Raw genomic sequence first — 27,797 nt, 5'->3', positions numbered from 1 at the left:
GCCTTACCTCTGTAAGTTGCTTCAGGTTGTTTTTACAGGAACGCATCATAAATCACCAAGAAATACAGACTTGAAATTTTGTCCTTGTTATAATGTGCTGCCAGTGATAAATGTGGCGCTTTTTTTTTTTTTTTTCCTTTTTAACATGTTTTCTGATTTTGGGTTTGGTGGGGAATTTGGTGGGCCTTGGTTTGTTGTTGTTGGGGTTTTTTTTATTCTACTTTTTATCCTATGTAAAAAACCAAACAGAAATGGTTATAAGCAGAGAAACAGCAGGATGAGGGATCATTTTGTGAGCAGAAAAAAGCACCTTCACTCTCTCTCTATCTGTCCACCTTCAGACTTAGGATATGTTTTAGAAGGTCAAGGAACAGGTATCGAGAGGCATAAAAGCAAACTTTATAAACATATCAAGGCAACGATATCACATTAGCAGTCGCAGCTGGGAATGGACTCGCGCAACCAAACACATCGCCTCAGACAGCCCTGCAGCACGGGCAGCTCTCGGGCAGTCTGCAGCAGCCTCTGCCGCAGCGCCATGCACACAGCTGCACGGCAGAGCGAGCAAACACCTCCAGCCAGCGCAGGCTTTTGGTACAGACACACAGAAATCCAGCCCAGGAATTCTGCAGCATTTCAAGGTCAGTCTCCGTGGCAAGGGCGAGAGATTTCCGCAGCAAACGCTCGTCAGTGCTGCGGCTGCGGTAGCGCGGTGCCATCTGCAGCCCCGCACCCCCCGAGTCCCCTGTCAGCTGCTGCCGAGCCGGAGCAGCCAGGCCTTTCCGCAATTCCACGGTCACACACGCGCTGCCCGACTCATTTAACTCTTTCTCTGCGCTTTGCTACCGAAGCAGTGGCAAAACAACCTAAATGCGCGGAGCTGGAAATGCAGAAAATGAGCAGCGGAGGTGAGCTCTCCCTGAGGCGAGCTGTCCCTGAGCAGCCCGGACGGGGCTGAGCTCTGGCAGGATGGATGTGGGGGAGCAGAGGGGAGCTGTGCCATATGCTCCCGGCACAGGGAGAGTCCCTACTGACGTGGGAGAGGCTGCTGGCTCCCAGGGCCTGCTGAAGCCAGCAGCTGACACCAGTTCAAGAGTCACTACCCAGACAAGCCCATGCTGCCAGGCTCAGGCTTCCGTGGCATACCACAACCAAGGGAGAGACAAGAATGCCAGCACAGCGAGGTTGTTCACGCTCTTTCCGCATTTCAAAGGCGTTTCGTTCTGCCCAAATCTCCTCGCCTGCGTCTCTAAACCCCCAACAGGCTATCTCACCTTTGTTTCTAGTGTGATGCCATCCTGGAGCCTGGAGCTGGGAAGTTTGCCCGCTTCTTTGCAGACCCTGCAGAGCACAAGAAGCAGCACGTAGGTTTTGCAGAGCTTTAGCCCAGAGCATATCCACTCCAGGCTCACAAAGGTGACAGCTATCCCACAGCTTGCCACAAGCTGGTTGTGCGAAAATTAGAGGTGGAGGTACAAGGCATTCACAACCATAGCCAAGCTCAAGTTCCCCTTAAGATTTGGATGGATACAGAGAGGGATATAGAAGAGGGGTGGGAAGTTTGTCACATGGACAGTTATGAGACACAAAGAAATGGTTCACATCTGGCTTGAGCCAGCAAAAGGCCCAAATTTTCCCCATCATCAGTATATCATCCAAAGACAGAGAGTCTGTCCTGCTAGCTGGGAGAAGTTCACTGCATCATTCACTGCTCACTGCAATTTCAATGCTTTTGCATTTTCATCAGCCTGGCAACATTCAAAAATCTCTGAACTGACCTCAACACAAGCATGGAAGTGCAGAAGTATAAGCAAGAGGGAGTAGGAAGCCTTGTAGCTTCACAGTAAGTTCTAGTAAGTTCTTCTGTCTTCAAAGCATTGCCTTAGAATTGGCTGGGTCTTTAAATGTGGGCAGATATTTCTAGCCAGTTCATTCCAGCTCAGCCACTAAATACATGAATTTTTACAGCATTATTCCACTCTCCAGCTCAGGCACCTTTGCCTTAAAAACCACTGGGTTTGTCACTGCTATACAGAAAGAAAACAAGGAAATTTTTAAGCCTTAAATATCACAAATGGGATGCCATTCAGGACAAAACTTTCAAAAAAATCAGCTCTACTATAAGACAAGACCTGAGCTAAATGAACACATTTTCATATATCCAAGACTTTCTTCAATTACTGAATTTTTTTTCTCTTTGAAACATGATGACAGTTCCTGAAATAGCATTTACTGGTAGTAAATTCTCCTAAATTATCATACCAGCTATTGCAACTGATCAATTTAATTTTGACTGATATGTTAAAGTGATTATAGAAGGACCAGGCTCCTGAATATAATTGAATTTCAATAGAACTGTGGCACTTAGTTCCTTTCAATATGTAGAAGATTCCAGACTTTAAGACTAAGTATTAAAGCTGCTTAAAAAAATGCTACAAAAAATTTCCAAACTACTTTGCTTTTCACTTCAGAAAGTGCTCTCAAATTTACATCATTTACCACCACAAAAAAGATGACATTCTAAAAAGAAAATCATAAGAAGCCAGGGAAAGTTTTTATTGAATATGATTCATGAAACATTTGTTTAGCAGAACACATACAGGCCACCAATTTTCACATTTTTGATTAAAAATTCTCACCCAGTAATGAAAAATTAACAGATACCTGATCTAGATTAATTTAAAGGTAAGATTAAATATTTAATAATTATCATAACATACCGTTAGAGGGTTGTAGAAGTTTCAGAGCTTTCTTTTTCTATCACATGAACTGAGGTAGATTAATGTGGGGTTTTTGGCACTTAAGAAAATTGAAAATAATTAATCTGTAATGGCATTGATGGAAAAAGTGTTCAAAATGTCAATAAAAGTGCTGCTTTAACAGTACTTCAAATAGTCTACTTACGCAGCTTAAGAGACACATTATCTGCCAGACTACACACTTTTCCATTAAAATCTATGAAAATCTGCAGGTGTTTAATTACCTGCTCTCCCATTGTTCCTTGGCTGCAGCAGGAGTAGTTTGAACACTGTGTAAAAATTAATGTACAATTTAACATAACAGTTATGCAGATTAAAACTTTCCCTAGTTTCTATTTTGTATGAAGAGTCTCAGACAAATAAAACATAAGTTGCTTTTCACCAGAAAGAGTTGTTTTATTATTTTCACTAATTTAAAAACATTTTGGACTTACAGAAAGAGTAAAGTATCACAATTATAATTATCAACATAAGACCATAAAATACCTGGGGAAATATTAGAAGGAAAATTACATCTCCTGAGAACAGTCTAAATACATGCTCCTTTTTCCCAAAGCAGGAGACTGTTCAATAAATTCTTGTTCAGGAGTTCATTTAAGCTTTCACAGAATCAAAGCACAACTGAAGTTGGAAGGGATTTCTGGGGACATTTGATTCTACTCCAGTGCTTGAGCAGGGCCACATTGCTCAGGCTGATGTCCAGACAACTTCTGAATATTTCCATAAATGAAGAATCCACAACCCCTCTTGTCTCAACCTATGTCAGGGCTTCATCACCCTCACAATGAAAATGTATTTCCTGATGTTCAGAGGGAACCTCCCACATTGTAGTTTGGGCCCATTGCCTCTGGTCCTGGCACTGGACAGCAGAAAGAGAGCCTGGCTCTGTCCTCTTTGCACCTTCACTTCAGATGAGATCCCCCTGAGCCTTCTCCAGGCTGAGCAGCCATCCCTCTCTCAGCCTTTCTTCATATGAGAAATCTCTTCACCATCCTTTGGGCCTTTGTTAATTCTCTCTGGTATGTTCATGTATCTCTTGTACTGGGGGAGCCCAGACGTGGGCCTGGCCTTCCAAATCACCAGCACTGAGCAGAGGGCAGGATCATCTCCCCTGATCTGCTGGCATTGCTTGGCCTAACACAGCCCAGGATATCACTCTCTTTCTTTGCAGCAAGGGTGCATTCCTGACTCACATGCAGCCTGGTGCCCACCAAGACCATGCCAAGCTGCTCTCCAGCTGGGTGGCCTCCAGCATGTACCAATGCATGAGGTTGTTCTTCCCAACATGCAGGAGTTTGTACTTCCCCTTGTTGAACTTCACAAGGCCCCTGTTGGCCTGTTTTTCCAGCCTGTCAAGGTCCCTCTGGAAGTCATCATGATTCTGAAGCCTATCAGCCAGTTTGGTGCCATCAGCAAATTTGCTGAGGGTGCACTCTGCCCCACTATCCAGACAACAACAGGAAATGTTAAACATGACTGGACCTAATATTGAAACCTGGGCATCACCTCTAGTCACTGGCCTCCAATGAGACACTGCACTGCTGATCACCCCCCTCTGGGACAGACATTCAGCCAGTTTTCAATCCACCTCAGCACCCAGGCCACGCATCATCCAGGCCATGCAGCAGCAGCTTCTCTATGAGACACCTTAATTGTGTCAAAGGCCTCACTGAAGTCGAGGCAGACAATCTGCACTGCCCACCCTTCATCAGACTAGTTGCTTCATCACAGAAGTTTATCAAGTTGATCAAGTCAGAAGTCAGCCATGCTCACTACTCCTGATGATTTTCTGATACTTAATGTGCCTGGAAATGGTTTCCAGGATTAGCTTCTCCATCTCCTTCCCAGGGACCAAAGTGAGGTTTGGTCTGTAGCTCCCTGAATCTTCCTTCTTCGTCACCTTGCAGTGCTTCTAAGTCTTTTCTGTTAGAATTTCATCAATGTCAGAAGGACTCACAGTTTGATGTTTTTGGCCAAGAGCATCTACTATCTTGGGTCTGAGCAACATACAAAGAAGGTCAAGAAATCTGGGATTTCTTTTGGCATTTTTCCAGGATCCAACCAGCTTTTTTGGCAGGCTTCTTATTTTTCTGTTTCATGCTTCATCCTTTCAAGGCAGGCCCACAAAAGTCAGCCAGTATTTAGATGTGTAGTTCATGAATCCTGAATCAAATATACACATACACTCAAGGACCATGAAGGGCATTCCACTACATCTTCAATAACTCTGCCCATTGCATGGTCTTTAGTACCATGCTTCACCCATGATCAGCAGTCCAGGACCTATTCTGGGACCAGGCATCTGCTTTCTTTCCTTACAGAATACAGAATACTCTTCTAATTTCTAACACACTGTAGGGTGAGAAAGCAGGAAAGAAAACAAGCCATATTTTGTGGAACTGCTCCGTGATGCTGAGTTGCATTCACTCTGCAGGTTTATGTGTTAAATTCAGAGTATCACTCACCAAGCCAACCATTGAGGCATCCTCCACCCTTGCCATAGAACCTATCCTACACTACAAAAGAATTAATTAGCAATGGAACAAAGGTAAAAGGGACTGTGGATAACAACAAGGAATAGTCTCCAGGATGCACCTGGACCACTTCAAGGATAGAAGTCTCAGGTCTCACTCACTGGTCCCTTTTAAAAATTTTTTTATCTAACCAAGGCACTCCAGGATTTTGCAGTCTCTCTTGAAATTAGCACAAGCTATCTCTTTGCCTCTCAAGTGAACCGGATGGGATGCCTGTCTAAAGGGACACAGCTCATTTCTGTCAGCCCAGGTCCCTGATGCAATGCTAAAGAACCATGTTACATTTCACTTGCCATGATGCTACGCACTGGTTCCACAGCATCTTGCAACCCCAATCCCAAAGTTTATATTCTTCCTGAACCTTTCAAGATGCAGTCATCCCACTGCATCTGCATTGCAGACAGACAGGCAGGTCCCTGGGCATCTGTATATTTTTGCAATCCTTTGTGAAAACAGCTCATTGCATTCAAAATTATCCTGGAATATACAGTATTGTTGCTTCTTTAGATAAAAGGACACAATTAAACCTTTCACTTGGCAGATGTCTCTTATGTGGCTATTACTGCCCAGCACTCAAGATGACCATCAGAGATAAATCATGCCCAAATCTGTTGCAAAAATGTGAGATGGATGAGATCAACTGCTTTGTTATCCATGTAGGCTGTCTGATCAAAGTAATATTTTCCCTGCATAGAGAGCACAACATGTCCTATCAACACCATTACAGTTAGTGATGCTAACTTTAGTTTTATGCAAGTTATTTATAGCTTTCCACATAACCATTAGAAACTGTAGAACTCCTACTTTCCTTGTTTCAAGGCAAATTTCAGCTTTTTCTATGCTCCAGTCTAAGCAAAGAAAATAACCTGGAAGCTGTGTGGTCCTGTTAGCAGGGGATTGCACCCCAACTAAGAAGCTCTAAAAGAAACACTCCAAAAGGCAATCCAGACATTCCCCAGTTTAGGTGACAACAAGATTTTTATTAAAATCCTTGACCTAGAAGTAGCACAGTCTTTGCTGTTCAGGGCTGAATGTCACTCTCAGTCCTGAAAAGTGCTAGTCCCAGGCTTCCCCACAATATGTCTGACAGCACATGAATGCTGCATGAGGCAATAGTAAAAGTCTCATAAAGGGAATTTCCTCCCTCTTTATACCTGCTGCTGCTCACCACCAACCCTGACTAGCTGAAAAGACATCATTTCATAGGAGATTTCCAGATTTTGCTGATTTTGCAGAAGCAAATTGCCTTATGTAATTTCAATATTTTCACAAAGCTAAAAATACCAAAATAGGGAGTGGAAGGGAAGTGATGAGGTAATCATGTTGAGAACATTAAATATATAGAATAGAACTAAGAGAGCAATACTTGTATTTAGTAGCTGGAAGAACCTGGAGCATGAGAAAGAAAGAGACAAAGACTTAAATTCAATTCTTTTCTTTTCCTATTATGCAGGACTGCAGCATCAACAACCAGCAATTGAGAGAAGAGATACATCATTAAACTTATTTATAGCATTAACTACTTTGCATTCATCCACACAAGTGAAACTGTAAAAAGAAGAAAAAATTATAAAGGCAGTGTGTGGTTCTTTCATTAGCTTGTCTGTAATGTTGGATTGGTCCATAAATTAATGTGTAAAAAAGGATGGGGAAAAAAAAAGAATTCAAAGCTTTGCCATTGTAATTATAGCTCTTTAAATATCAAAAGACACAAAGAAAGATTCCTTTTGAAAAGAGTACCGATTCTCTTGGCAAGCCACTATTAAATACTTGCATAAATCTATGGTCTGTATCCTGCAAGTTGAGGTGACATTGCTATCATGGCTTACAGGTCTCTTCACATGACTATTGGTGCAGTTCAGTGTTATTTATATTTATATATATATTATCAGGACACTTTGATGAGATAAGATGCCTTCTTTCTGTCATGAGTGAAGGGCTAGTAAGTAGCAACTGAGAAAACTTGCAAGTAAAAGGGCCTTGATGAAAGGTCACCTAATTGATTTGGGCTGTTCCAGATACAAGCTCTGGAAGTATCTTTGGTACAACTCAGACATTCAGGAGCAGTTTCATCACAGATTTACCAGTAGCTCCTCCATAGTGTGCACCACATGCAAATACCATGTCACAGCAGCAAGAAATCTGTCTGCATCCCTCTGTCTTCAAGTTCACACGGTATTTGAGCCCAGAGAGCCACCAAAACTAACAAAATATAGTAGTAAAACATCTTCTAATATGCAGAGCAGAGTGGATTGTTGGGCACTGCTGTTTCTAAATTAAATGCCGCAAAGCTCAGTTCTCACTCACAATTTATTCACTCACAGGCAACCTTTTCTTACAATCTCCCAGCGAGTCTTTTGAAGGGTGCCACAGAGAAAGGATCCCATTCTTGATACCTGCCAGGATAAATCAGTGTCCTTTGGTCCTTAACAGATTGCAAGTTTCTTCAGGTCCAGTCCATAACAGGGCAGTAGCTCCAGATATTTTCTAAAAGAGCCAAATCCCACAGTGCATGGGGTCTAATCATGTACTGCTCCTGAAATAAATCAGAAGCAGGCTTTTGATGAAGTTGAACCACTGCTCCCACAAGGTTGAGATCAATACCTTTGTGAGCAGCTGCAGCCCCTGTGGGTTTTTCAAGGTCTGATTGTTTCCTCAGGCTGCCCAGAAGTTGCCCTGTTGATGCTCAACAGTCATAGATAGAGCCCACGTGGAGTTTGCAGCATCAGTAAGCCTTAGTTATGGCACAGCCTCACTTCTAAATTGACACTTTCAAACAAAATCCAAGACACGGCTCTTTAAATTCACAAAGGAATGAGAGAATTCTTTGGTGAAACACAGCAACTTTTCCCCAGATGCTAGAAATATAAGCCAATGCCCAGAAATGGGCACTTGCAGGACATTTTTTATGAAGCCATAGAACCTGGGTGCTCTCCTCTTCCTAGTCCTCAAGCACACAGTCAGAGGCACTATCCTTTCTCACTTAAAGGTATTAACTTTACTTTAAAGGATAATCCAGTTGAAAAGAAGCAAGGTGACTTTGTTGGTCCCCTAATGGGAATGAACTGGACTACAGGAGGGGAATATAGGAATGGGCCATCTCAGATTTCATAAATGGCTGAAATGTAGAGCCCAAAGGAAGTGTGGGACACACCACACAGCTTCTTCCTATAGCTCCTACTGAGAAACTGTAGGTGAAACAGCTGATTTCTAAGTGTAATACTTTTACAAAGCCAGCTACATGGTTTGGGCAGTTTCTCTGCTGGTGGTTTCATATTTGAAGGAAACGGGATTTAAGAATCATCAGGAAGAAAAGCAGATGCTATCACAGATGCCCTAAACCATCCAAAATACACAGACTTGCCTGGTTGTGATGAGGAAGAAATTCAAGAGCAGACCCTTGAGGTACAATGTGATTCCTCCTAAGAGTGACTTGACACCATTTAGCACAACTTATATGCATTCTTCTTCATGAGCTAATAAGCCAATTAATTATGAAATGCAACAGGTTTTGGCCTAAAGCCAAATTACAGTGGTGTCATTAGTCTTTGCTTTGTAGCAAAATCAAGAGTCCTGCCTGGATTACATTCTTTGAACTCTTCAGTTCAAGGATACTGTGCTGTAGAACTCTAAGTAGGTGCTGACACTTACACACACATCATAATAATGGGCACTATAATAGCAATAATCATCCACATTTGTAAAGGATTTTTCATTTTTAAATGTTCAGAATCTCTTGGTAAAACATGTGACCTCAAATAAACACCTTTCCTGTGCATCTACCCCCCTGAAGATGAAGAAACAGTACCTATTATTAATACATAAAGTTTACCTGGAGGAGCTGATCCACTTGCAACACTCCTACCCCATCCACAGCAACTTGACCCTGCTCTCAGTACTGCCCCTAATTCTGACTGTCTACACCTTGGATTTTATGCAGATTTTCCCTACAGATTGATTGCTCACAAATATAATTACAAGGAACAGTATTTATACAAAACAGATGAAGGATGTTTATCTGAAAAATATTTTTTTTTCAATGAAGATATGTTAAATTAGAATAATACACTAAAAAGCAGAACTGCTGGGTCTACAATATACATTTTAAGGCTATAGATGCACAGAAAAAAATCAATAAGCTCTGAAGCAGGGACACAATTTCAAGAAAGATGGTGATCCCCTAAAAATTTTCCCCAATTAGGCTACACCTCTACACAACACTTTAAGGTCTTCCTCCTGAGATATCTTCACTTTCCACCTCATTTCATCACCCAGCACTGCTGTGCCACCCCCCTGGAGTCACTCTTGAATTGCTGAGCAGGCTGGAGAAGCTGCCATGAGCCTCCCACCCCATCAATGCAGCATGCATGGCTCAGTGGTGCGAGTGAGAGAGCTGCAGCCAGCCGAGCAAACGCTCGGTTCCGAAATTGGGAGGGCTCTGTCTGAATCCCATTCAGCATTATTTATTATAAAGCCTCATATTTAAGCTAGCAGGATCAATGGCTCATCTCATCAGATTTCTGTATAATGTGAAACAATGAGAATTCACCCTGTGACTTCTGTGGTGCTGTTGCTGCTTCTGATAAAATATTATACAAACACATTAAGGAAACCAATAGAAAACACCTGAGATATCTATCTACGTTAAAGTTTTATTACTTCTGGGATCTCAAAAGGCTTAGGAAACATCACTGAACATTGTTTCATACATACTCATGAAAGGGTAACGTAATAAAACCAGGTCAAACAACACTGAATATTAAATTTAATATAAAGTATGCAAAAGAATGAAATACAAGAGGTGTTGGAAGAATTATTAAAAAATAAGGAACTGTACTTGTGCTTGGGGGGAGGGGGTTTGGTGAGGATTTTCTGGGGTGGTTTGATGGGTTTTTAACTGACACACAAAATTATTTTACATCAATAGAAAGATGCAATTAATTTTTACTTTTTTTTCTGACTAAATTTGGAGCAGCTGAGAGGTTGGTTATTTCTATCTTTAAAAATGGACTTATAATGTTGCCATCTGTTGGCATATGACAGATATAGCATCCCACAATTCCAGACAGAGTCACAAAAATGCAGAAAATTAAAGGGACAGATGTGAGAAATACATGCTCTCGTTTGGTTCCAGTGTTCACATCTGTTCTCCTCAAAGATTTTTCAATCATTTAAATCTGTCCACAGAAGCTAGTACCTTGAAATGTTATGGCATTTCTGGTAATCATAAAAATCATATTCTAGTAGAGTTTATTGCATTCCAAAACATCACTGGATTCATAAGAATCTGGTTTCCATCAAGAGGACACAAAGTACATAGCAACATTACCTGTCTGCTTAAGTTACCTCCCCTTCACAAACCACGAGCATATCTCATGCAGCTGTAACATCATGGCAAGAACAAAATTCCAACAGGTGTCTGCAGGTACTTTGCCCAACACCAAGAAAGGAAATTGGCAGCTCTTTCTGATGGTGCCTGCACGTTGCCCTGTCCCTGTGGGATCCTGGAGAGTGTGACTCCTGTGCTGATGGCGTGAGGGCTCTTCTTGTCCATTAAATATTTGCATTCCATTGCAAGCACATCTGCCTTTATTTGCAATGTCACCCATTTCTTTTCACCATGCTTTTTACAGTCTGCTTGTTAATGCTTCCAACAACAACCAAGATTTTTCCCTCTGCCTGCTTCTCTGTCCCAGCTCCTCTAGTCACACAGCACCAGCTCCCTCCGGCTCCCTCACTGATTTGGAAAGTGTAAGACCTCACTGCTCCTCACAGAGAGAGATGAAATAATCACAAAACCAGTCACAAAGGTTATTACTCTTCCCTCTACTACCCCAATTTTCTACACCTGTTAGCCATTTTCCTTTGGATTTGAACTTTGAGTATCATTTCCATCCAAGAAGACAGAAAAAGTACATTCCCTACCCTCCTCCTCACCCCTATTCCCTTCATGGGAGTGGGGACTAAGCATGCTTGCATATTTTTGAGACATACATATTCTTCCATGGGCAAACTTATACCTCCTTTTTTATTCATGGATAGGTTTTAATGGAGAACAGAGAAATGATGCTCAAATTCTTATTTTGTTTTTGGGTACGGTGAGCCCATTTTCATCTTAAGTACAACACACCTCCTCTGTAATACACTGCATAAATCCTCTCTCAAAATGGCAGCATCATCAAAAATTAAAAGGTATAGTACAAAGCAAACAATATTGGAACTACATAAGCATGTTGATTATTCACATGAACAGTTTTTGGTATTTACAGAAAGCATTGACTGATGCAGCTCGCTGGCCCTGTGAGCACTATGTTAAATCATTAAAGTGCAGGCAGCCTTTATTTGTACTGCAGCAATATTCTATATCCCCATCCCAGAACCCCAGTGTGCTCAGCACTTACAAACAACCACCAAATCACGACTTGTATTTGAGAATTAATTTTTTTTCCTTTAAGAACTAATTTAATCTTTGACAACTCCTCATTTTTCTACCTATTTTCAATTATTTTGAAGCACAAAATGTCCTGCAGGCTACCAAGTAGAAGACAGAATTGCTCCACATGCCTCCTGGATGAAACACCAAAATAAGTAGAAAATCCTAATTATTGCATATTCCGGAAAGGTCAGTGACCTGTATAAAATTCACAATACATAAGCAATTACATGTTTGCCTTTAGCTGATAAGTGATAGTTGAAATAGACTTTCTGGTCCCTCTTGCTCCTCAGGTAAATGAAAAAGATTGTAATGAAAACATCTTTTCCTGAAAAAGATTCTGAATTTAAGACCAAAGCAATTTTTGTGTCAGCTGGTACTTAGCACTGCCTATCTAAACATGATAGAAGTTTAAAAATAACAGAAGCAACCATAGATTCTTAAATTTCAGATGCCAGCAAGCAGTAGGACCAGTGATTCAATATTCCCTCTGTGGGTTGCCCTTTGCTTAGATCTTGTGGCCACATAGCAGGGCCATGATTTGTACTGCTATGAGAAGCCAACCCAGGGAATAAGGAAAACACAGAAAACTTAAATAAAATTAGGGCTGTCATTGTTAATATGGAGTCTCTCAGAAGCATTTTGTCTCATATTTAATTATACTAAAAAGGAAATTATATTTGTATACTTACTACAATTCAGTCAGAAAACAGGTTCAGGCTAGGGTTTTTTTACAGAGAAATACGTGCTTGATCTACAGTTAGCAGTTGATCTACAGTTAGCAGTTTCTCCTCTTTTTTCATGTTTCCCTCCAGACCAAAAATTCTGTGTTAGACATCTCACTTCATTCAATTACTTATACAACTGTTTGACCCTCAAATTCCTTCTCAAATTAGTTGGGGGTTTTTGTTTTGGTTTGGTTTTTTATTTAGTTTGGTTTTGGTTTGGTTTTGGTTTTTGGGATTTTTTTTTCTAAATTCTAGAACTATGAGAAGCAGCTGCACAAGTTAATTTTCTTCACTCAAAATCCTAGCTGTGATAGAGATCTATATCACCTAAATTCAATCATCTGACCAAAAAGCCTACACCAAAATTCTAGAGACCAGTAGTTCCAAACTTCTTTACACAACAAAACTACAAGAGTGGGAGTTGTTTTGATGTTCTTATGACCCTGGTCATGACTGGAGACAAACTGCCTCTTTCCTCCATCCACTGGGAAGCCAGCTCCTGACCAGGTATAGTGAAGCTCAGCTGCTGACTTCAGGAGCTTTTGAGAAATGCCTGGCTTACTTTTGAAATAAGATGTTACAGAAAAGAGAGTCACCATGATATCAGACTGCAGCTCTTCAGTAAAAAGAAGAGCAGAGGCAGCAGCCAAATTTGTGAGGCACCCTATTCTGTCAGTCTTGCATCTCACCCACTGTCAGGGACATAAGCAGAAAAACAGTCAATATTCTGAATCCTGAAAAGGCTTGAGCACAAAAAAAGGTAGGGGGATGCCTGGCACTTGCAAAATGAGAACAATGCTGGACTTGCATTGAATGCATTTTAATCATTTTGAATTAACATACAAAAATCAGTAAACTTGTAGAGTGCAGATTTAGAGAGCAGGGGGGTTCAGTGTGAGACCAAAACACTTACTTACCTCTGCCTCTGTGCATTGCAGGGCATGACTCATCAGCAGAGCACACTGTGCCAACGGGCACCCTCCAGCCCTGACCTGAGCAGGAGGAGGCTCTGGAGTCAGAATTGCAGGTGGAAGCAGGACCACATCCACTCTCGAAAACAAGGGGTTAACAGCTCGTTCTGTCCCCCTCCAATCAAGCCGCTGCTGGTAAATGCAGAGCGACACTTCCTTAGAAATCAAAAGTTACCAAAACAAGTCAATTCACATCCTGCACTGTGATGCAAAAGGATTTTTTTTAAGACAAATATACAAATCAAAAAATGTTCATCTGGCCATTTGTAAGAGGAAAAAAACGCTTGAATGCCCAATGCTCCTGTGTCACTAGGGAAGGGCCATGTAAAAAGTGCTTCTGTTTATTTCATTAGCATCCATTTTCATCAATACCCAAGATGGTATCATTTCACACACTAGAAAGCAATTGCCAGAAACACGCTTTCAAAAATGTATCAATTGATCAGAAAGTGCTGATGAGATGAATCAACTTATGCAGACCAAGGAGAAATATGCTCATAATCCCCTCGCAGCTGGAAGAAACTGAGTGCACAGCAGCCTGGAGACAGCCGTAGCAAAGCCCTTGGGGTTTTTTTGGCTGGTCATGCTTAACACTCCTACACCACTGCCACCTGCCGGCAAACAGCAAGGCACACATTTCATTCTGAAAAAATATAAATAAAACATCAGCAGTACTTTTAACCATGAAGTGCTAAGGCTGGAAGCAAGGCATTTGGAAGATCCAGAGCTGCAGCAAGGCACCTGTGTCCCCCTGGAGACACCACAAGCTTGGAAAGCACAGCATTTCCATCAGCAGCATCAGCAGCACTGATTGATGTTACTGCTCCCTTTTAGGAAGGATTTGCCTTTCCACAAGAAAAATCAAGTCTTAAATGTTCCTTCATTAAAGGCAATGCAAAAACTTCCATTGACTCTGGTAGGAACCTACAGGTGACATTTACAAAGCACTGACCTGTTGGATAATATTTTCCTTTTTTTTTTTTTTTTTTGATAGTTTATCTATGCAATCAAAAGAAGAAACAAAAAAAAAAAAAAGTGCAGTGCAAAGTCAATACTCCACAACATTTTCTTCCTCTCACTAGTCAGTTTAGGTTTTCCATGAAATCCAGAGGAGTCTTTGGCAACAGGCACAGCAATACGTGCACAGACCTCAACAAACCTTCCTTGCACCTCTTTGAGTGCCAAAGTTCTATGCTGTTTACACAAAAAAATTGACAATGTGAGTGCTTTTTCATTTTCCCTGGCCAAAGGGTGGGTCAGCTGATCAATACAGATTGGAACACCAGCAGTGAGTTTTCCTGTGCATTTATTTGGGATTAACTGATGAGAAGGAAAAACATTCAGTTCTGAAAACTCAGGCATCAGCCCCAAAAGCAGAGCATCTTTCAGAGGTCTAGAACTGGTTAAAATTTTTCAATTAAAAATTAAACTTTGTAGATAGAACAAAGTAATAATAATAGCAATAATAGCAAACAATTTGCTGCCAATGCAGTGATGTTCTTTTAGGAAAGAATGTAGATTTTGTGATTTAATGAGTCTTCAGAATTTTTCAATAGAACAAGATTGCGCCTAAGGAAACAAGCAAAAAAACCCAAACAAATCTTTGTTCTGTAATCATTAATCTGTAAACTATAACTCTATAAGCTTTTATTTGTAAATTGACACATCTATATTATTTATGCTACAACAAGATCTAGGTTATGGAGCAGGCTCCTTCTAGCAGTAGGACAATATCGGTAACAACAAAGCTTCCAAGATAACAGAAGAAGAAAGCACAAATGGAGGATCTCATCCATCAGTTGCCCAGGGAATCATCCTGGCAGCAATATCAAGAAGTTTCTCTGAGCTGCCTGTGTGATTCACACCACAGAATGCAGCAAGTTGCCCTCATTCCTTGCCATGGGCAGCAGGCATGGATGACTCCTTCAAAGCAGGCAGCAGTATAAAGCCAGCTGAACCTCACCTTGTGGTGGAAGTAGGACAAAGACTTGAGCTGCCTGCCTCTGGTCAGCATCAGCCTTCCTGGTCACCTAACAATACTGTAAAAAGACAGAGGGAAAATAAAGATTTTGAAGGGGGGTACAGAGATAAGATAGCACTATGAAAAGAGAGTGATGGTATTTTTAAGAAAATTAAATTAAAAAATAGAAAGAGATTGGCACCTTAGGTTACTTCAGAGGAAGAAGTTGGTACAGTCACAGTGGAAGAAGTGGTGGGTAGGCTGGGAAGGAGCTGTGAAATGGAGTTTGTGTGCAATGTGCTAAAGAAGTGAAAAAGTCTAAGCAATGGCCTAGGGGAAGAAAAAAATCTTGACAAAGTTGGAAACTGTCCTGCACATTCAAATAAAGTAAGGCAGCAATTCCCATGCCAAAATAGATGTTATAACACACAATATAAAAAATTAGAAAAAGTTATGTGTGCAATTGGATTGGAAATAAGAGGGAAAAATTGCAACAATTGGCTGTAACATGCAGGAGAGGCAAAGACAATACCCAAAAATATAGTGCCCTTTATAGGTCTGAAGGAAGTAAGAAAGCAGAGTTGCCTTGAAGATAAATATGGGTTGTGGAACTGTGGATATATAACAGAAAGGAAAGTTTGTCTTCTTTTAATATATTACTCATATCTTTATATAGATATGTGAATGAATAAAAGAAAAATTTTATATTTATAAAAATGCAAAGATTAAAAATATAGACCCTTTGGGGGCTTCAATTAATGGTTGGCCATTCTTGAAGAAATATCACACAGGTGGGATGGGGGTGACTGGGGAGGAGAAAGCAGTTTGACAACAGAGAGTAAGTTTACAAGTATAGAAATAACACCAGTCTCTGAAAAAATTTAAATATATATATATATAAAAGAAGGGACAGAGGAATAAAAGCTGAAACTAGTCTGGATTTCCAAAGGACATGTAGTCAAAGTCAATATTATCCCTGCTAGGAGCTAGAAAGAAATTATCAGGAGATCATGGGAGTCGCTTGCAGGGAATACAAGGGAAAGAAGCAGGAAACTGAAACTAGAACAGAACTAAAAAATAAAATGACAGCAGGTAGGATTTCCAGTGATTTTAGAGAAGTTAAAGTGAAGAGGGAAGGAAAAAACCCAAAAGCTGCAATCAACACTGATAGATCTACAGTCAGAGAGTGAGCAAGGGAAACAGAGCATATAGCATGTAGAGTGGGTAGTTGATGCCAAAGTGAAATCTGAGGTATTAATTCACATTCAAGTCAGAGGAAAGCATGGCTTTCTTTTTTTGGCCTATGATGTAGGCAATCTCAAGAGATGAAGCCTTCTCTTTACCCAGGAGCCCAGCTTCCATTATAAAATATTAAAGCATGTGTGTTATAGAACATAACTAGATAAATGAAACATCATAGAGAAGTAAACAAGCAATATGGCATTGAGCAGAGATCTTGCAAATGAGGGGAGAAAAATATCAGCACTTTCTTTCAGTTTGGGTCTGGAATCCATCATGAATTTGAATTAAGCATGAAGATCAAAAGTGAGTCTAGTTAATATTTAAATATATGCTTTGGGGGAAAGCCTTGTTTTTCTGATTATTTGTGACTAACTTTTAATCTTTAAATTTTTTTATTACACTTTCTGTTGAATAATATTTTAAGCAGTGTATCTTCTGAAGTTCCCCTGAGCTCCAATTTGAATGTGATAAATAACATGCCTCAGAACTCAGAAATTATCTTCCATACTCAAAAGATATAGACTTGAAAATGCTACATTATATTTTTTTCCTCCTCTTTTGTGCAGTTTCTTTTTCTTCTTAAAACTTTGGGGGACTTTTTTGGGTGTAATGGAGAGCACTGTCTCACTTGCTGCCCACGCAGCTCTATACCTAATAGAAAAACAAGACTCAAAAGTGTAATAAACACTAAAAAGGCTTATCTAGATTAAATATATTATTCTTTAACCCTTTATCAGCATCAGGACAAGTATGGATCATTGGTTCATTATTTATTTCTAACATCTTTCATTCAGAAGGATCAGCTCACTTCCCAAACTGTGAGGTGCTGCCATTCCCATTCAGAAAGGAGCTAATCTAAGGCCTAAAACAGTGAAGTAATAATGTCAAATCTAATGTAAAAACAGCATCTCATGACATGTCAACTCCTACTCTGTCCATTGGACCACATAACCTGATATCTAACATGATACAATTTACTAGAGGAGATCTTCTATCCCACTTTTTGGAAATTATTGTTTTACTATACCAGTAAAAGGTCCCTACATCAACTATTCAGGAAGCAGCCATCCTAATTGCATATCAACCATATCCTTTTTCAAGCAAATAATATGAGATATCTCTCACAACAAGTATAACAGCGATAATTAATATGAAATGCATTATAAACTCCTCAGGAGTTACTAGTTTAGATCTATTGTTTGTTGTTAATCAGAGGAAGAAAACAGATCTCTGAAGGTAGATAGTATCATATTGTGCTTGACCAACTGAAAGCCATTTGACTGAGAACTTCATTCCTATACTTTGTTTTATATATATAAATTATCCAGTTGAAAAAAAAAAATCCTTTTTTTTTTTTTTTGATGCCAGAATGAATCAAATTAATGCAAACTTGGTTACAAGCAAATATTTCTATAATGAACTAACAGCAGACCCTGGGAGAGTGAACAGATCCAAACTCCATTCAACTGCCCCTGAAGTAACAATCAGTCTCTCTTAATAGCACTAAAGTTGTAGGATATAAAAAATTACATGGCCTGAGTAATAACCTCTGAGAAATGTAGTTGCAGGCATCAGTAACCTTTGATATCACTGGCACAGGGGAGCTCTCAGCCTTCCTGAGGAGCAGCACAGGTCTCCAGTCACCAGAGGAACATTCCATTTCAGGCCTGAAGATCTATTTCAAACACCTAACAGCCAGCTCAATATCCACAACAAGTGACCACTGTTCACACACCAGAGAAGTGTGTACTTCCATGAGGGACCATACTGTGGAGTGGACTGGTACTTCGGTGTGTGACACCAAACAATGTTGTCACAAACACAGCCACAAGCTGGTTTGCTCAGCTGTTTGTTTGGTTTGTTGTTTCTTTTTAAAGCCTTCCCAATGAGCAGTTAAGTTGTCACAGTTCATAGAGTGACTTCAACCTGATGATCTCATGAGTGCACATCTGCCCACAGGAATAAAAGTGCCAAGAGGATGAGTTGTTTATCTCTGGTCCCCAATGGCAGAGTACAGCTATGAAGGTCAGACAGTACATTTGCAAGAAGTGACAGAGTTTCTGCATCTGCTTCATCATTTCAGCGCCCGTAACTGAGAACTCTCCAGACATTGAATGGCAATCAGGAGGGCCAAGTGCACATGGGAAGCTGAAGGTTGCTATGCATATAATACCACCTTGTCATGTGTATTACTGCGTGACAGCTGGAACTTCAGAAGGTCAACCCATCACTAAAACAAAAAAATCTTAAGAAAGTAATTACAGTGGACAGACATGCAGGGTGCCCCTGCTTTCATTTGATGCTGCATCTTGGAATTAAGAATGTCATTATTGGATTGCAGGAAAGAAAGAATGATAGAAACAAAACTGAAGTGAAAGAGAGGTTAATATACTGCATACTGGAACCTTGTATATTAACCCAAATGTTTTTAAAAACAGCAATCCAAAGTCCTTGGCCTTCCTTTCTCCTATTTTTTTATTTCTTTTTTAACTTACAAGCTTAAATTAATTGTAAATTCCTATCAAATCACATTAATAGATGTTGGCATTTTAAACTCAGGAGCTGTTTCAAATCACTGTAAGGATCCATAAACAAAGAATGATGGTCATAATTTTTCTTAGAAGACACGAACATGTCCCACCTTCCAGAAATAAATGAAATAAATGGATAGTTTGAATGAATGAGTGGGAGCAAGAGTGAAAAACAAACCATAAGGATTGTATGAAGGTTGTTTTAGTATAAAACACTCTCTCATTCCATAAATGTACAATATAAGATTAAAGGAAAAAAAAAAGTTTTTCTTTTGCAAACCTCATTTTATTAACATTAGAAAAATTTCCAAATAAAAACATTAAGGAGATTAGGAATATCTGTAATGACTCATAAAAGGTCTCAGTGACCTTATGAAAAAATAAAATACACTTCTGAAATGATACTTTAATTCAGCCATTATGCATTTAAGTAAAACATTTATAATCTCAATTGAAGACTTAGCTGGTATAACAGAATTTGAAATGTAATTACAATACATAATGCAAATTTTTAATTTTGATTCAAACAGTGTCTTAGGGTGAAGTTAAAAATATTATTTTTTAAACCTAAAATCTAATGTCCCCAGACTTTTGCACATCCTTTTGAATGAACAACAGTGGAAAATCTGCTAAGGCAGATAAATTGTTGCTATTAGATTTTAGAAGGATCAGTCTTTAAAAGAACAAGAGCTAACTGTTCCTTCTTTGCTGTCCAATGCAAAATCTCATCAAGTTACAGCTGTAGCAGTTATTAAATTTAAAAAATGAAGGGAATTCTCATTCTGTTTTACTCTAAATTTTGATAAGCCTAAATCACAAGCTATTGGTTGTTAATTAAATTTTTTTGAAAATTCAAAGGCAAGAACAAGTCCATGTTTTGATGTTTCAATTTCAGAGGAAATACCCAAGTTCAGGTAAAATGTAAGTCTATGCTTTTATTTTTAAGTCAGTGCCATACTTACAGTAACCTAAGATTCTATAAATGCCGCAAATCTTGCTTTTAATTGTTTGTGATTTCTTTACAGAGCTCCAACTGTGTATAAGATTTCTTCCTGGAAGTATCATTTTGTTGTTTAGACCAAGGACTAGCAGACCCATCAAAATAAGAAGAATTTCTATTATTTCTGTCTAAAGAAAGCAGTCATTTTTTGTGAGTACAGAAACATTGCTGGATCATACCAAGCAACACATGTCTCAGGTGACTGGAATCCTGTTGGCAAGTATGAATTTCTTCCCTTCTTGTGGATCTTTCAGCTCAATTAGCAGCTATCAAACAAGTTAACTTCTTAAGGGAAGAGATAAGAGGTTGAATGCACCTCAGAAACTGGTATAAGCAGGACCAGATGCAGATGCAAGACATCACAGCACCACAGAGGCACAGGTTACTCTAAGAGCACCCCAGGTGTAGGGACTCTCCAAGACCAGAGACCAGAAAGCAGAGAAGGATTAAGACTCCAAAACTCTCCTCTTTTTCACACCACCTCTGTGCAGCAGCTCATGCCTCATCTCATCTACTCCACAAAGGCTTTCCATGGACCCGGAAGTTGCAGACAGCAGATGTGAGTACACAATGCACTTCAAAGAGCTCACATTATGTATAAAACCTCTGGAAGCTTAGCTTACCATCTGATTTTCTATTTTTTGGGACTAGTGTCAGCACTGACAGGCAGGGAGGTGGCCACTACACAGAAGTGATGGGGTTGGCAAATCTGTCCCTGCTCATGATGGGTTTAGTTCTACAGATGGTAGAGAAGCAGCAGTGCTAGCATGAAAACAACATAAAGCTGCCTGGCTGCAATTAGGGCTTCTAGCACATCCATGAACTCACTTCCATTTGTATTTGGTCTCTGGACTCTCATTTTTGTTTGTGTGTATAAGAGACTAGGTTTGCTAAATTGAGAACGCAGCCTTTGGTTCCAAGTGCATTTCTGTGTTCAGCTAAACCTCTTTCCACAGATGCCTAACTAACTCCAGTTAAATCTATTATTATTAAAGAAGTAAAATGCATTGAACTCTTACAGATCTATACAGAATTTTGTGCACTGAAAAAATGGCTATGAACCATCATTTAAAGGACATAGCAGTTTCCACTCTTCATATCCAAAACTGAAAACCTTCAGCATCCTTTGATAAGAAGACAAATCTGCTTGCTCCCTGCCCACATAGGCAAATGTTAAAAAAAAAAGTGTGTTGAGGTCCAAGGTTCATTCCAATATCCATGTTTGTCAACAAGCATTCAGTGGCTTTAAAAAGTACACCAGAAAGGTGAGATACTAAGATAAGAATGATATTAAAATCTCTCCTCAAGTACATGAGGAGTTCTAACATTGAATCAGCATTGCATCTTAGATGTATTCACAAAAAAAAAAACAACAACAAACAAAAAGATAACCAAGAAAACCTCAAAACAAACAAACAGAAACCTCCAAAACACAAAAATCCCACCACACCTGTGAACTGAAAAAAATAGCTGTTTATAAAGACTGATGTGCATTCAGAATGTAACTACATGGAAATCATCATGAAGGGTAATGTGAAACTCCTTCTGCTGCTATTCAATATCAGGTAACAGGTATTGCATGATAGCAGAGTCCTGGTGCAAACTAAATGCAGCAGGCATGGCAAATACAGGTGCTAATGCAAACATTATCACCTAGCTCGGGCTTAAAGCAGCTGTGATCCCTGGAGTAAAACCTAAACTGGCATTGTTCTGCTATCGGCAGCTCACTTCATCTTCCCCCCTCCACTTTCTCCTCCCACACCACAGTTTGTGCTGCACCCTTTGATTCAGGGACCACGAGCTGCAGTGTTTGTGCAGACACCATGTAGCACTGTGAGCTATCATTTCTTCGTTGTGGTTTCCAGCAGGTAATAGGGAGAGTCAATAATAAGAATTAAAACTCATTTTATTTCTTAGCCAATTGCCACAGCCTATCAGTTAACAAGATTTCTGAAAATACAGAAAAACATTTTGTGCATACATAGCTTGCTTTCGGGAACTTCTGTTAACATTCTTGCAAAGCCCACACAGCTTCAGGCACTGTGCAAACATATGGGAGTATACAGACTGAAGTAAACACAAAACAGTAGAAAGAAATATCAGTAGATGTAAAAAATAAGGCCAGTAATACAGATTAAAAATAACATGGATTTATAGTACAGATTGTAATAAATAACACTGCATATTCCAGTGGGGGCTTCATGCATTTGACACACTAAGGTTATTGCTTGCTGCACAGTTGTGTTCCCAGAATTTCCTCCAGGAAGGTGCCCAGAACATTAATATAATCAAATATCTGGAAGCATCTCATTACCACAAGTGGCACTAGAGTAAAATGGATTGAACTAGCATGGATTTACACCCCCCCCCCGTCCCCTCATTCTAATTCCATTAAATGTGAAGGGGAATAATGCTCTAAACTTGAAGTCCCTTTTTTTTCCCCTTTAAAACAGAACCAAATAAACCAAATCTCAATGGCTCCCTCTGCTGTCTTGTCTTAGAAGTTTCATTATATTTGTAAATCCTTCTTAACAATTTTTTCCTTCCCCAGTCAGTGAACATCTGGTATTTCCACAACATCACACAGCGTGCCAGCTTTAAAGAGTCAAAAAAACCTTCATCCAAAAGCAAATTTCTCAAAGTGCAATTCAATGCTTTCTTATCAAGGCTGGAATAAACAGCATCCCTTCATGTTTGCATGGCAGCTACATGTAGCATCATGAAAAAATGTTAAAGATGGTTTATCATCTTTGTAATCAGCTTTGGGTTGATCTGGATTTAACTGCATAGGTGTGGATTTTGACTCTAACAAAGCCAGACAGTTGCATGAAACAACTGTATCTTTAACAAAACAACTGTAACAAATATTTCAGAGCTATGGGAACAGTCCCAGAGAGAGAACATGTTTCTGATAAAACAGAAAATACTCCACAACACATTAACCAAGCTGGAGAGCTGTACTGCCTCTGGCAAGCATTCTAGATTGCTCTTTGCCAGGCCCCAGGGACAGATAATGGTCATTACCTGGCACAGGTGAGCAGCAAAGCAGCAATATCAGGGTGTATTGTCACACAGCTGATAAGGATTTGTCTGCCTCTCAGCATCTCGATAGGAAGTTTAGCAACAAATACTCCATCAGAGACCTAACGCCAAGCCACAGAAGTCAACAGGTCACTCAAAAGAAGCAAAAGCAGACCCCAGGATCTGCCCTCCCACACATAAAGAACTCTGGAGGATATAATTTACTCTCAGCAACGTACAAAAAGGGAAGATAATAGAAATCTGCAGTGCTCAGTCAAAACACAGAGGTGTCAATTTAAGAGAGAAGCAAAACCCCTCAGTGCTTCACTTTGCAGTCAGTGGAAGCACCTCCCAGGCACAGAGTGTGTGGGGGCAGGCAGCTGAGCAGGGACGTCCCCGCCAGCAGCGCTCCCCTCTCCGTGGCTTCCTGGCAGGAGCACACACTGCTGAATGACAGTCCCCCAGTGCCCCCTGAAAGCAGACTTGGTGCCTGAGGTTAATGGAATGACAGCAGAGAATATTTCCACACTAGCCACAGAATTTGTCTCAATTGCCTCCGTCTTCTTTGTGCTCCGAACCCGATGCCTCTCAGACCGGGAGCTATATTTATCCCTCTCACACAGGGATGTTCTCATGGTGCTAAATTAGGCAGCTTCTGTCACGCCCAGGACCAGCCATAACCCTTCCCTATTGGTTCTCCACATCAGAGTTGTGGGTGCATTTGTGGAGCCCTGTCTAAAGCCAGCACAGATGTACACACCGAAATAGTCACCTCACTCATCTGGTGGTGAAAGCTGAGAGCGCTGGATGTCCCACGCCGTACACGTCCACTTTTCACACAGGATGCATTTAAACTGCTGAGAGACAACTTCTTGAACTGCCAGGGTATCACTGATACCTACAGCTTATTCTGCCTAAAGATTACATCCACTGTACCTCAATCCCCTTCCTCCAGGAAACATGCAGAAACCCATCACATTTCCAGTCTTCCCATATTCTTGCCAGCATAAAAACATCCTCTAGATTTCAACCGTTCTTTTCTTTTTTACTTTTTCCCAGCTCATTTTTACTGTGATGGTAGGCTAATTCACCTACAGGAGGGAAGTTTAGTTTATTTTTTAGAAGACATACAAACACTTTATTACTAACAACCTCGTAGCTTGAAATGGCTTTGATCTCATTTTGCTAAACTAGGCTCACACCTTAAATTCTACCTATCTAAATACAGACAATACGTATAACATCCCAGATTTAACTTGGAGATGTACCATCCTAATCTGACAAAAGAAAATCTGAAAGGGTTTTTGAAATTTCCAAAAGTGAAGTTTGCCCAAATAATATTAAGACAGCTCCACATTTCAAACCTCTCAAATGCTTCAGCTTACAATGATGGTTCTTTGCTATAAAAGTCCATACCCATTGAATGTCAGGCTGGTTTTATTCATCCAGATTGCAAGTATAAATTACTTAATCAGCTTCTTAGAGGCAGATACTGCATACCAGTATCAGGGAAAAAAGCAGAATGTCCAAAAAACATTAAAGAATGACTCCTTGTATGGAATTTTGTGTTCTCAAAGACACAGTCATAAGAGTGATGTATGCATTACATTCCCTCCAGATTAAATCTTTTTACTCTCATGTTTGCAAGAAGTTGGATCTTTCTTTCTTTAAGCTGGGCCCAGCTGCTACAAGCTTTCTGGTTTACTGGCATTACTTGTAGTACTTTCCAGACTGAAGGCTTGGAAGGAGCAATTTTCATACAAGAATTGCTGATATTACAGAGGGGAAAAAAATTTGGCACATTTAAACCTGTCACTTCAATGTATTTGATGCTGGAAAGCAAGAGGGTAGGAGATGAATACAATTAGTTAATGGGAGCAGTGATCAACCCTATTCTCTGTGCTTTTTCAGACAGGGGAGAGAACACAGCCTCCCAAAGCTCCTCTTGCATTTTTTCCAGACTCTGCCTACAGAGCTGGAATAATTACCTGACTTGGGATCAACTAAGCGTCAGAAAGCCTGAAACAAAAGAAGCTTGTTAAACTTAACAGTATTTGCATGGTCAATTAATTTATTTCCTCACCCCTTCTAGGTAAAGGAGAGTCCACATTATTGACATGAAATCATGGCATGAAGGTTAAGGGATATTTAGTGTTCTACAGAAGACTGAGGCACCAAAAATCCTATCCCCTCCTTTTCTCTAATGCTGTTAATCCACAAATTTAAGGCAAATTTTCTCATTTCAACCCCATTGCAGACACATTGACTATATCAGATGCATCTTTTTGTTTGCCTACCCAGTGGATGTGAACTGATCCTGCTTTGAACTTCCCAGATGTGATCCAGCTGTGAGTCAGAAATCTGCAGCAGTCCAGGGGTGCTGCTGAGCTGGTTAAGTAGCAAAGCTCTGGGCCAGAACTATGCTGCAGAGGTTGGCACACAGGCAGAGGTGCCTGACACAGCTGACAACTAGATGAGCTCTTGCACAGGTAACAATCAATGACCACAATGTATAAAAAGGACTTTTTCCATCCTAGCTGTTATTCTTTCACAAATAATAAACTCTCTATAGTGGCAGTAAAATAATCTGTGTAAATTACAACACACTTGAAATTCAATCTCTTACAAAAGGGCTCTACCCTGAGCTGAAGAAAAAAGAAACATGAATACTCAGCGTAAAACCTGTAGAATATAAGAGGTAATACCCAGTAGCATCTCACCCCTGCTCCGGGAACAGAAGTTCCTGGAGTGAAAACCTGGATTCCTAAGCACTTTTTACCTTATTTCAGAAAGTATTTTCTCAAGTAATTACTTGAGAAAGCAAAGGACCCAACTTTCACCTGGGAGTAGGTTTTCCTATGCCAATATGCCTAGGCCCCCACCTGAGCATGATGTAAGGAATCCATAGGGAAGAAGAAACCCAAACCAGTAACTAACCTTACATCAAGTACATTTTGTCTTTGTACAGGGACAGAAGCACTTGATTCAGTGGGAGTGCAGCACCTGCCCCCGTCTAACTCCTATATTTAGTTCTCCTGTAGGTTGCTTTAGAATGCTTCCTCTGTAATACCAAATGCATATAAAGATGGAAACTTTGACCAAATGCTCCAAAGGTAACATTGCTGGAACTGTGAGGTATTCTTCCAAGGGAAAACAGAGTGTGAAAAGTCTGTGGATAGATCTTCTGGACACACCTAGTAATAGAAACTTTCCAACCACATTTCTCTCAAGTGCAGCCTAGATTTCATTTTGCAATGTAAATGTCATTTTGCCTGTAGAGTAACAAGCCATTTATCATCTTGATAATTTTTCATATTTGGTTAAAATTTCTTTTTAACAGAGAAAAACCATGCTTAACTTTGTCCTTTTGAGAGAGTTCTCAGTGGACTTTTTTTGTTCTTGCCTCTCAAGTGAATCATATTGCTACTGCAGATGATACAACCATTTTTTTAAAAATTACATTTTGCTACAGAATTTTCCTTCATTTAAAGATTTTCTGAGTCTGTTCAAGCTGTGTTGAGCAACTATTTATGTAATCCACAAACATAAAGCAACTGAAATAATTCAATGAACTAAAAATCCAGGAAGGGTCTTGATTCAGAAAGTCTCAGCCAACAGGAGGTTAGGTAAGCATGCTGGAGGCAGCTTCTTTCCTTGCTCTCACACTGCTCCTCTTGTTCTCATGATTGATTGTGGTCAGAGTATCAGATTAGCCAGATTTTTGGTCCAACTCTCATATCCATTCTTATTAATTGTAAAAAAAAACGGCAAAAAGGGCTGAGGTAGTTTTTAAAATATTTTTGCCACAAACTTCTTGAAATCGTTAAAACCTAGGACTGAAGTGTCTTTTCACACTTTCTGGATCCCAGCTCAGGCAAACAAAAAAAAAACAAAAAAGAAAAAACAAAACAACAATGACAAAAACAACCAAAAAACCCAACAAAAAAACCAAACAAACAAAAACACAAAAACAAAACCAAACCAAAAGAAAAAAAAGAATTTCAGTTTTATTTACATATTTCATGCATCTATTTTTATACCCTTTTTTGAGCACAATGTTATGAACACTAAATAAAAACTGTTGAAAGTAATTTGATTTACAAAGAATAATAAAAAAAAGTATGCTGTGCAATTTAATTAACATCATTTTTTCATCCAATGTCTTGGTGCATTTCTTTAGCTACTGGGGTAGAAGACTCCGATACAGGCATGGTTTTTTTGTGTTAACATTACAGGAAGATTTTAATTTGATCTGTACTGGATATTAGTCTTTGTGACATTACTGGCCAAGGACTTTGGGCTCATCATAAGTCTGTGAAGGTTTGTGATTAAAAAGAACACGGCCTCAAAACTCTCTGCAATATCAGAGCATTCTATACAGATGGTAAAGAGACCTACAAAACCAGATTCAAAACAGCCAACAATGAGCCTTTTATTATTCGTGATGTGAGCTAGATGACAGGGGAAGGCTAAAACTTAATCTTAAACCTCTCCTGAAAAATTTCATACTCAGAGGTTTAGTCTCCCTTAAGACTCAGCAGTTCTTCTCTTTGAAAAGCTGCACAGAGCTCATCCTTCTTTAAATTTTGCTAGCAGATTAGAGGGTAAATTACTTACA

At 39.8% G+C, this 27,797-nt stretch overlaps 1 long non-coding RNA gene across 1 annotated transcript; it reads left to right on the top strand.

Annotated features, from left to right (window-relative positions):
* The first annotated feature begins 498 nt into the window (after positions 1 to 498).
* Positions 499 to 20,252, top strand: LOC136554723 (uncharacterized). Its single transcript, XR_010783370.1, has 3 exons — positions 499 to 641; positions 13,393 to 13,560; positions 20,184 to 20,252. It is a non-coding gene; the product is annotated as an uncharacterized lncRNA (long non-coding RNA).
* Positions 20,253 to 27,797: the final 7,545 nt, after the last annotated feature.

This window comes from Molothrus aeneus, chromosome 1, assembly GCF_037042795.1.
Source record: "Molothrus aeneus isolate 106 chromosome 1, BPBGC_Maene_1.0, whole genome shotgun sequence".
Lineage (NCBI taxonomy): Eukaryota > Metazoa > Chordata > Aves > Passeriformes > Icteridae > Molothrus > Molothrus aeneus.
Note: the sequence above shows the minus strand (reverse complement) of the source record. Positions and strands in the feature narration are given on the sequence as shown.